The sequence below is a fragment of the Pinus tabuliformis genome, chromosome 9 (assembly GCF_031772625.1).
Source record: "Pinus tabuliformis cultivar Carrire ecotype Pingquan chromosome 9, CPIR1, whole genome shotgun sequence".
NCBI lineage: Eukaryota > Viridiplantae > Streptophyta > Pinopsida > Pinales > Pinaceae > Pinus > Pinus tabuliformis.
Window position 1 is genome coordinate 939,136,468 of NC_142307.1, and position 10,929 is coordinate 939,147,396.

Sequence of the window (10,929 nt, forward strand, 5' to 3'; positions counted from 1 at the left end):
TATGTGCGGGGTTGATAAAATGCAGATGTTGATATTACAGATTCTCATCAAGTTAATAATTCAAGTGGCTCAACTGTAAGGTTTTGGACTGATGTAGTTCATTTTCTTGGGTGAGAAAATATGCAAGCATTTACAGTGGAATTCTTGGTTATTAAGTGCATAGTGTCAGATTGATCTGCATTTTGTGCGTGTATATTATCTTTGGGTCAGCATATACCAGTGATCAAGGGGAAAAATTGAAGAGGTTGAGTTGCCAGAGAAAGCAGATATTCTAATATCAGAGCCCTTGGGAACATTATTACTCAATGAAAGAATGCTAGAAACATATGTGATTGCGAGGGACAGGTTCCTTGGTCCTACTGGAAAAATGTTTCCCACTATGGGCAGGATACATATGGCTCCTTTTAGTGATGAGTATCTATATGTTGAAATTGCAAATAAGGCTCTGTTTTGGCAACAACAAAATTACTATGATGTTGACTTGACACCATTGCATGGTTCTGCGTTTCAGGGCTATTTCTCCCAGCCTGTTGTAGATGCTTTTGACCCAAGATTGCTTGTGGCCCCTCCTATCTCTCACACAATTGACTTTACAAAGGTCAAGGAAGAAGAGTGGTATGAAATTGATATTCCCTGAACTTTACTGCATCTGCGGGCACTTGAGTTCATCTGGAAGACTGTGTTTTGAAATTACACAGCAGTTTCGTAGCGCGCTACGAAACTGCTGTAGGTAGTGTTTTTAGCGCAGACAGGTAGTTTGGTATACAAGCGGGAATTTTGCCTGTTCAATCCACAAGGCTTCCAGCTCATTGGGGAATATGGTGATATGCGTTGTTTTTGAAGAATTAAAGAGCTGGGAACATGTTCTTTAAGTAGTGAAGAATGATGGGAGACAAGGACCGTGAAAACAAGACACTTATCTTAATTGATTAATGAGCCATCTACGCAGCCAGTATCCAAAGCCAGCTCGTTCAGTGTATTCTCCTCCAACATATCTCGGCCAAAACAGAAAGTATACAGGTGTCAAGGATCAGAAAGTCATCATGCTACGAGGAGGACAGATTTGAGTTTTGAATTAATTAGGATCTTTTGTAATTACAGTTCAGCACTTATGTAATTAATGAATTAGTTAAACAGTAGATAGGAATAGTTAATAGCAGCCTTCGAGCTAGCTCTAGGTGGCTAAGAATGTATTCCTATATATAGATCAGACTTGGATGTAATAGGGGTTGGATGTTTTTGAAGAAACAGAGTTTATATTGGCTTATGTAAAGACTTGTTACAGTGATATAAAAGACTACTTTTTCTTCTCAGGATTCATACTTTGTTCAGATGCTCAAGATGTATGTGGCTTTGTTTTATCCTTTATGTTTTACAGCTTTATAGATACACAATCACTCTGAATTCACCTAGCTGCTCAGATTTCCTATGTGTATTTATGAGTTGAGGTTCATTTGAGAAATGTTTTGAGTGTTTAAACATTACATACCCTGACTTCCATGAATGAGTAGTTTTATGGTTTACTGAAATGGTGTTTGACTCCATGAGCCCAATGGAAGAAATCTTATGTTGTCTGTCCAACCAGCATGTTTATTAAGTTTTCATTTCAAGAGTTAGCCCTCTTAGTGTTAATCATAATCAATAGTTTGTTTTGAGAGAGCCCTCTCAGACTAGGGAGGCTAATCCTTAATCAAGAGTCTGGTCTGAAATAGTTACATAGAGTCTAACTGATAGCAGCCATCAGTACATGATTTTGTGATAACATCAGGCATAGTTTTATTTACCATCGGGTCCGCCTTTGGCTTGCAATGCACGTTTAAACAGGCCATCCTTTGTTTCTTAACATTTGACAAATACATGCAAAACTGCCACAAAACCATGAAAAATGGCCCGGGCGCGGACTTGAAATAATATAGAATGGAGCTCTGTACATCCATCAGGTCCGGCCCATTGCATCGGCACATAACTGATGTTAGAAGCCCCGACCGATAGCGATACCGCCGCGGACCCAATATAATATAAAATGCAGCGCTGTATGGCTGTCGGGTCCGGCCTATCAGCGATTGCACCCGCCCCTTTAACAATGCCGATAGTGATATGCCGATGCGATATCGGCGATCGCTCATCGGCGAAGTCTCATGTCGCTGCCACTGCCCACCTCCTCCGATTGCGATATGCCGACGTGATCTGGACCGTTGATCGGCCAGATCCAACGACTGAGATTGAAGTGGATCCTTAAGCCTGCAATCTTGGTTTTTACATAGTTTTTGGGTATTTCCGCCTCCCGATAGTGTATTTCTACCCACCAAAGGGCTTTTCTCTTGCAACTTTTTCAATCGGTGGAAAGATTTTAGCCATAATTTGAGGATTTCGACAACATCAATGAATCCTTTGGCATGATTATAAGCATTTTTGCAGCCTTTGAGAGCATTTTGAATCCATTTTTGATTTCTTGTTCAGCAAAGCTAATAGGGACAATAATAACAATAGTGAGCTTCTATGTGGCAGAATAGTAAGAATATGGGAACTACATGGGTACATCAATATAATAAGTGGTTTGTACTAATAATAATAAGGGGTTACACTAGTAGTATAGGGGCCTAACATGCCCCTCTCCTTCAAAAAGTGTTGTCCTCAATGCTTGAGTAGTTCTTGATGCTTCTGTATAAAATTCTTGTCCTCCCATGTGGAATCTTCAACGGGTAAGTTCTTCCACTTGATGAGATACTCTGAAATTGATCGATTTCGTAGCTGTCGGGTTCTTGTTTCTGTGAGTACTCTAGGTTCCAATATGATTTTTCCATCCTCTTCAATTTCTGGCAATATTGTTTGAATTGGGATCTTTTGCAACTTTTGAATAAAACAATGTAAACTTTGAAACGGAAACTATAAACTCAAAACGGGAACTCTGGCCAAAAAACCCCAAAAAAACATCAAAAACAGTGCTAAAAATGAACAGTGTGTATACTGGAACGATGATTTTATTTTTTAGGGGTCAATTTTGAACATGTTTTAAAAATGGCAGTGACTACGAAATTTACCACGAAATTTTCATGCAAAATATAGCTTAAAAACAAAAGTGATGATACTGGAACAATGACTTTTTTTTAGGGTCAATTATCAAAATTTTTAAAAAATGCTAGTAAAACCAAATTTTTATGTGCCAAACAAAGTTGTTTATGAGGAAAAAAACACATTAATATTTTTGGTAGGATATCATTTTTCTTTCCTAAGTATAAATTCAACATGTTTTCAACCATAACATGCTAGATACAAAAGAAAAAGGATTCCAGGAATTGCCCAGCCATTAGCCGGGTGGGCGAGCGGACCGTTGGGGTGGCGCCAGCCCAACCGCGCCACCCCGGCAGCCAGCCTGCCCACCCGGTTGGTGGCTGGTCAATTCCGGGAATCGACCAACTACTAGCAGGGCGGGCGGGCAGGCCGTCGGGGTGGCACGGCTCATGACTGGGTGATTCACGAAATCCCCCAGCCACCAGCCAGGCAGGTAGGCTGGCAGTCGGTGTGGCGCCAGCCCAGGCCGCGCCACCCAGGCGGCTCGCCCGTCCAGTGGCTGGGTGATTCCCAGAATTGCCAAGCCACCAGCCAGGCGGGCAGGCGGGCCATCGGCGTGGCGCCAGCCCAAGCTGTGCCACCCCGGCGGCTTGCCTGCCCGCTCAGCTGGTGGTTGGGTGATTCCTGGAATCGCCCAACCACTAGCTGGGCGGGCGGGCGGGCCACCGGGGTGGCGCCAGCCCAGGCCGGGCCACCCCAGCGGCCCGCCCGACTGGTGGCTGGGTGATTCGCGCCACCCCGCCTGCCCGGCTGGTTGGTGGCTGGGTGATTTCGGGAATCGCCCAGGCACCAGCCGCCCGCGCCCGCTCGACTCATGGCTGGGTGATTTCGGGAATCACCTAGGTGGCTACAATCACCCAGTCACCAGCAGCCTGCCCAGCTGGTGGCTGGGCGATTAACGGAATCGCCCAGCCACCAGCTAGGCAGGCGGGCAGGCCACTGGGGTGGCACCAGCCCAGGCCGCGCCACCTCGGCAGCCTGCCCGCCCACCTGGTTGGTGGCTGGGTGATTCCCTCTGCCCGGCTAGTGGCTGGGTGATTCTGGGAATCACCCAGCCACCAGTCGGGCAGGGGACTGGTGGTTGGGTGATTCCCGGAATCACCCAGCCACCAGCCAGGCGAGCTGGCGGGCCGCTAGGGTGGCGTAGCCTAGGGTGGCACCACCCCGGTGGCCCGCCCGTCCGCTCGCTGGTAGATTCCGGGCCGCCCCACCCCGGCAACCCGTCTGGCTGGTGGTTGGGTGAATCCCAAAATCACCCAGCTACAACCTAGGTGGGTGGCTGGTGGCTGGTTGATTCTCGGAATCACTCAACCACTAGCCGGGTGGGTGACTAGTGGCTAGTTGATTCCGGGAGTCACCCAGCCACTAGCCGGGCGGGTGGTTGTTTGGCTGGTGGCTGGTTGATTCTCGGAATTACCCAGCCACCAATCGCCCGTAATCAACCAGCCGCCTGCGGCTGGGTGATTCCGGGAATCAACCAGTGACCAGCCGCCCGCCTGGTTGGTGGCTCCGCCCGGCTGGTGGCTGGGTGATTTCGATGATCAACGAGCCACTAGTCAGGAATCAACCAGCCACAAGCCGGGCGGCCAGCTGGTGACTGGTTGATTCCCGGAATCAACCAGCCACCAGCCGGGCGGCCGACTGGTGGCTGGTTGATTCCAGGAATCAACCAACCACCAGCCGGGCGGCCGGCCGGTGGTTAGTTGATTCCCGAAAGCACCCAGCCATCAGTCAGGCGGGCGTCTGGTGGCCGGTTGATTCCCGGAGTCAACCAGCCACCAGCTGGGCGGCCAGCTAGTGGCTGGTTGATTCTAGGAATCAACCAGCCGCCGGTCGGCCACCCGACTGGTGGCTGGTTGATTCCCGGAATCAACCAGCCACTGGTCGGTCGCGAATCAACCAGCCACCAGCAGGGCGGCCGACCAGTGGCTGGCCGGTGAATGGTTGATTCCCAGAATCAACCAGCCACTAGCCGGGCGAGTGGCTGGTGGCTGGTTGATTCCGGGAATCAACCAGGCACCAGCCGCCCGCCCGGCTAGTGGCTCCGCCCGGCTGGTGGCTGGTTGATTCCTGGAATCAACCTGCCACTAGCCGGGCGGCCAGCTGGTGGTTGGTTGATTCCGGGAATCAACCAGCCACCAACCGGGCGACCGGTTGGTGGCTGGTTGATTCCGGGAATCAACCAGCCATCAACCGGGTGGCCGGTTGGTGGCTGGTTGATTCCGGGAATCAACCAGCCATTAACCGGGTGGCGGGTTGGTGGCTGGTTGATTCCAAGAATCAACGAGCGACCAGCCGGGCAGAGCCACCAACCAGGCGGGCAGCTGGTGGCTAGTTGATTCCGGGAATCAACCGGCCACCAGATGGCCGCCCGGCTGGTGGCTGGTTGATTCCCGGAATCAACCAGCCACCAGCCGCCCGCCCGCCCGGTGGCTGGTTGATTCCCGAAATCATCCAGCCACCAGTCGGGCGGGGGAATCAACCAGCCACCAGCTGGCCGCCCGGTTGGTGCCTGGTTGATTCCGGGAATCAACCAGCCACCAGCCGGGCGGGCAGCTGGTGGCTGGGTGATTCCCGGAATCAACTAGCCACCGACCGAGCGGGCGACTGGTGGCTCGTTGATTCCCGGAATCAACCAGCCACCAGCCGGACGACAAGTTGATGGCTCATTGATTCCCGGAATCAACCAGCCACCAGCCACCAACCAGCCACATGGTTGATGGCTGGTTGATTCCGGGAATCAACTAGCCACCAACTGGGCTGGTTAATTCCCGGAATCAACCAGCCATCAACCGGTCGCCCGATTGGTGGCTGGTTGATTCCAGGAATCAACCAGCGACCAGCTGGCCGCCCGAGTAGTGACAGGTTGATTCAGGGAATCAACCAGCCACCAGCCGGGTGGGCAGCTGGAGGCTGGTTGATTTCTGGAATCAACCAGCCACCAACTGGCCGCCCGGTTGGTGGCTGGTTGATTCCGGGAATCAACCAGCCATCAGCTGGCCGCTCGGCTGGTGGCTGGATGATTCCGGGAATCAACCAGCCACTAGTCAGGCGGGCGGTCGGTGGCTGGTTGATTCCCGAAATCGGGAATCAACCAGCCACCAGCCGGGCGGGCGGCTGGTGGAGGGTTGATTCCGAGAATCAACAAGCCACCAGACAGGCGGGCGGCTAGTGGCTGGTTGATTACGGGAATCTACCAGCCACCAGCCGGCCGCCCGGCTGGTGGTTGGTTGATTCCGGCTGGTGGCTGGTTGATTCCCGGAATCAACCAGCGACCAACCGCCCGCCCGACTGGTGGCTAATTGATTCCCGGAATCAACGAGCCACCGGGCGAGAGACCGGTTGGTGGCTGGTTGATTCCCGGAATCAACCAACCACCGGCCGTGCAGAGCCACCAGCCGGGGAGGCGGCTGGTGGCTGGTTGATTCCGGGAATCAACCAGCCACCAACTAGCCGCCCGGTTCGTGCCTGGTTGATTCCGGGAATCATCCAAGAATCAACCAGCCACCAGCTGCTCGCCTGAATGGTGGCTGGGTGATTCCCGGAATCAACCAGCCACCGGCCGGGTGGGCGGCTGGTGGCTGGTTGATTCCCATAATCAACTAGCCACCAGCCGGGCGCCTGGCTGGTGGCTCCGCCCGACTGCTGGCTGGTTGATTCCCGGAATCAACCAGCCACCGGTCGGGCAGCCGAGCGGCCGGTGATTGGTTGATTCCCGGAATCACCCAGCCACCAGTCGGGCGGGCGGCGGGTGACTGGTTGATTCCCGGAATAAACTAGCCACCGGTCGACCGCCCGGCTGGTGGCTGGTTGATTCCAGGAATCAACCAGCTACAAGCCAGATGGCCAGCTAGTGGCTCGCTGCCCGGTTGGTGGCTGGTTGATTCCCGCGGCTGGTGGCTGGTTGATTCCGGGAATCAACCACCCACCCACCGGCCGCCGCCCGGCCGGTGGGTGGTTGATTCCCGGAATCACCCAGTCCCCAGTCGGGCGGGTAGCTACTGGCTGGTTAATTCCGGGAATCAACTAGCCACCAGCCGCCCGCCCAACTGGTGGCTGGGTGATTCCGGGAATCAACCAGCGACTAGCCGAGCGAGCAACTGATGGCTGGTCGATTCCCGGAATCAACTAGCCACCAGCTGGACGGGCGGCTGGTGGCTGGTTGATTCCGGGAATCAACCAGGCACCAGCCGCCCGCCCGGCTTGTGGCTCCGCCCGGCTGGTGGCTGGTTGATTCCCGGAATCAACCTGCCACTAGCCGGGCGGCCAGCTGATGGTTGGTTGATTCCCAGAATCAACCAGCCACAAGATGGCCGCCCGGCTGGTGGTTGGTTGATTCCGGGAATCGACCAGCCACCGGCCGCGCGGGCGGCCGGTGGCTGGTTAATTCCCGCGCGGCCGGTGGCTGATTGATTCCCGCGCGGCCGGTGGCTGGTTGATTCCCGGAATCATCTAGGCACCAGCCGGGCGGGGGAATCAACCAGCCACCAGCTGGCCGCCCGGCTGGTGACTGGTTGATTCCGGGAATCAACCAGCCACCAGCCGGGAGGGTGGCTGGTTGATTCCCTTGATTCCGGGAATCAACCAGCCACCAGCTGGTTGCCCAGCCCAGCTGGTGGCTGGTTGATTCCGAGAATCAACCAGCCACCAACCGGCTACCTGGTTGATTGCTAGTTGATTCCGGGAATCAACCAGCCACCAATTGGCCGCCCGGTTGGTGGCTGGTTGATTCCGAGAATCAACCAGCCACCAGTCGCCCGCCCGGCTGGTGGCTGGATGATTCTAGGGAATCAACCAGCCACCAGTCGGACGGGCGACTGGTGGCTGGATGATTTCGGGAATCAACCAGCCACCAGCGGCGGGAATCAACCAGCCACCAGCGGCCCACCCGGCTGGTGGCTGGTTGATTCCCGGAATCAACCTACCACCAGCCAGGCAACCGGCTAGTGGCTGGTTGATTCCCGGAATCAACCCACCACCAACTGGGCGACCGACTGGTGGCTGGTTAATTCCCGGAATCAACCAGCCACCAGCCGCCCGCCCGGCTGGTGGCTGGTTGATTCCCGGAATCAACCAGCCACCAGCTGGCCACCCGGTTGGTGGTAGGTTGATTCCGGGAATCAACCAGCCGGGCGGGCGACTGGTTGCTGGTTGATTCCGGGAATCAACCAGCCACCAGCTGGCCGCCCGGCTGGTGGCTGGTTGATTCCGGGAATCAACCAGGAATCAACCAGCCACCAGCCGCCCGCCCGACTGGTAGCTGGGTGATTCCCAGAATCAACCAGCCACCGGCCGAGCCGTTTGCTGGTGGCTGGGTGATTCCCGCAATCATCTAGCCACCGGCCGGGTGGGTGGCTGGTTGATTCCCCGAATCAACCAACCACCAGCTGCTCGCCCTGTTGGTGGCTCCGCCCGACTGGTGGCTGGTTGATTCCCCGAATCAACCAGCCACCAACCGGTTGCCCGGTTGGTGGCTGGGTGATTCCCCCACCCGGCTAGTGGCTGGGTGATTCCGGGAATCACCCAACCACCATCCAGGCGGCCAGCTGGTGGCTTGTTGATTCAGGGAATCAACCAGCCACCAGTTGGGCGGCAGCCGCCCAACTGGTGGCTGGTTGATTCCCTGAATCACCCAGCCACCAGCCGGGCGATTGACTAGTGGCTGGTTGATTCCCAGAATCAACCAGCCATTAGCCGGCCGCCCGACTGGTGGCTTGTTGATTCCCGGAATCACCTAGCCACCAGTCGGGCGGGTGGGTGGTGGTTGGTGTGGCCGGCTGGCGGCTGGTTGATTTTGGGATTCAACCAGCCAGCAGTTGAGTGGCTAGCTGGTGGTGTTGGCTGGTTGATTCCCGAATAAACCAGCCACCAGCTGGCCGCCCGGCTGGTGGCTGGTTGATTTACGGAATCACCCAGCTACCAGCCGGGCGGGCGGCTGGTCGCTGGTTGATTCTCGGAATCAACCAGCCACTAGCCGGCCGCCAGGCTGGTGGCTGGTTGATTCCTGGAATTACCCAGCCACCAGCCAGGCGGCTGGTGGCTAGTTGATTCCGGGAATCAACCAACCACCAGCTGGCCGCCCGGCTGGTGGCTGGTTGATTCCCGGAATCACCCAGCCACCATCTGGGTGGACAGCTGGTGGCTGGTTAATTTCTGGAATCAACCAGCCACCAGCTGTCCGCCCCGCTGGTGGCTGGGTGATTCCGGGAATCAACCAACCACCAGCCGGGCGGACAACTGGTGGCTGGTTGATTCCCGAAATTACGGAATCACCCAGCCACCATCCGGGCGGGCGGTTGGTGGGTGGTTGATTCCCGGAATCAACCAGTGGCCGGCTGGTGGATGGGTTATTCCCAGAATCACCTAGCCATCAGCCGGGTGGCCACCGGCTGGTGGCTGGGTGATTCCGGGAATCAACCAGCCACCAGCCACGCACGCGGCTGGTGCCTGGTTGATTCCCGGAATCACCCAGCCACCAGCAGGGGCTGGTGGCTGGGTGATTCTGGGAATGAACCAATCGCCCGCTCGGCTGGTGGGAATCACCCAGCCACCTGGAATCAAAAGCAAAAGGAGAGATAGTTAACATTTATTAAAAACCACAATTATTGATTAACTATCTTATAGACATTTGCGAGATGAAGGAGATTAGGTTCTGGATTTATTTTCTGGCACAGGTAAGTTTTATTATATGGAATTGAATTTCAATATGTTATTTTTTAATTAATATGTCATTGTACTAATTTAGTTCATTATTTCTTTTGTGCTTGATAATTAGGTACAATACTAGCATGTTGCCTTCAAAAAGGAAGAAATTGCATTGCAATTGAAAAAGATCAAGTACAGTGCAATTTCATTCAACAAAGAATTAATGTTCTTCAATTTCTTCCAGATGCAATGCAAGAAATTGGGTTGAATAAAGGGGACTTTAGTGAATCACGTGTGGCAAAAAAGGCAAAGGAACCTCAACCACCATTACATGGAATGTTTGGAAAGACATACATTGGGAGATTCACAGACATCAAAGACCCATTAGAAGAGGAAAGTGAGTAAAAGGAAACAGAAAATATTGTAGAAAAAGACAATGATGAAACTCTAGAGGACGAAGAGTTTGGATTGCGTGACATTGTTGATTAAATTTAAGTTATGCTTGTAAATCAAGCTTTGCAATGTTTTGACTTTGATATTTTATTAGAATAATAAACACTCAATTAGGGTTGTTATACGTTCAATATTTGTAATATGTGATTTTCATATTGATTTTTAAGTTAATCATTATTTTTTGAAAAAAAAAATGATTATTATTATTTTTTTGACATGAAATTCATAAAAAAAGCTATTATTTAATCGTTTTTTGTTAAAATTATCGTATAAAAATTGTGATTTTGACATGTCAATTCTAGCAAAAATTATCAAAACATGTAGTTTTTTAGTTATATTTATGTTAAAAATGGTTATTTTTATGTCCATTGTTAAAAAATATTGTTCTTTACAAACAATTATTTCATGTGGATTCAAAAATTAATTATGTATAAATATGTAGAATATCGAAAATTCTAAATATCAACCTCCTAATTTAAAAATGCAAAATAATAAAACCTCACTAAAAAAAAAATTAAAATTAAAATAAAAAAACAAGAAAATGTGAAGAAAACAGCTACTTCAAAAATGATCAAATTTACAAAATAATTATTTACATTTTATACATTAGAAAATTTAAAGCCAAAACACAGGTCTTTTAAAAAAAGGGGGTGATGCAGAATACTCGCTTTTTTAAATCAGCATGAAAATCACTACCATTCTAAAACGATTCTAAAACGTAATGTACATAAAAAAATTAAAGTGCCAAAAAGTATGCTC

The 10,929-nt window shown here is 51.7% G+C and overlaps 1 pseudogene; it reads left to right on the forward strand.

Annotated features, from left to right (window-relative positions):
• Window positions 1-313: 313 nt before the first annotated feature.
• Window positions 314-637, forward strand: LOC149151836 (putative histone-arginine methyltransferase CARM1 pseudogene; annotated as a pseudogene).
• The last annotated feature ends 10,292 nt before the right edge of the window (window positions 638-10,929 follow it).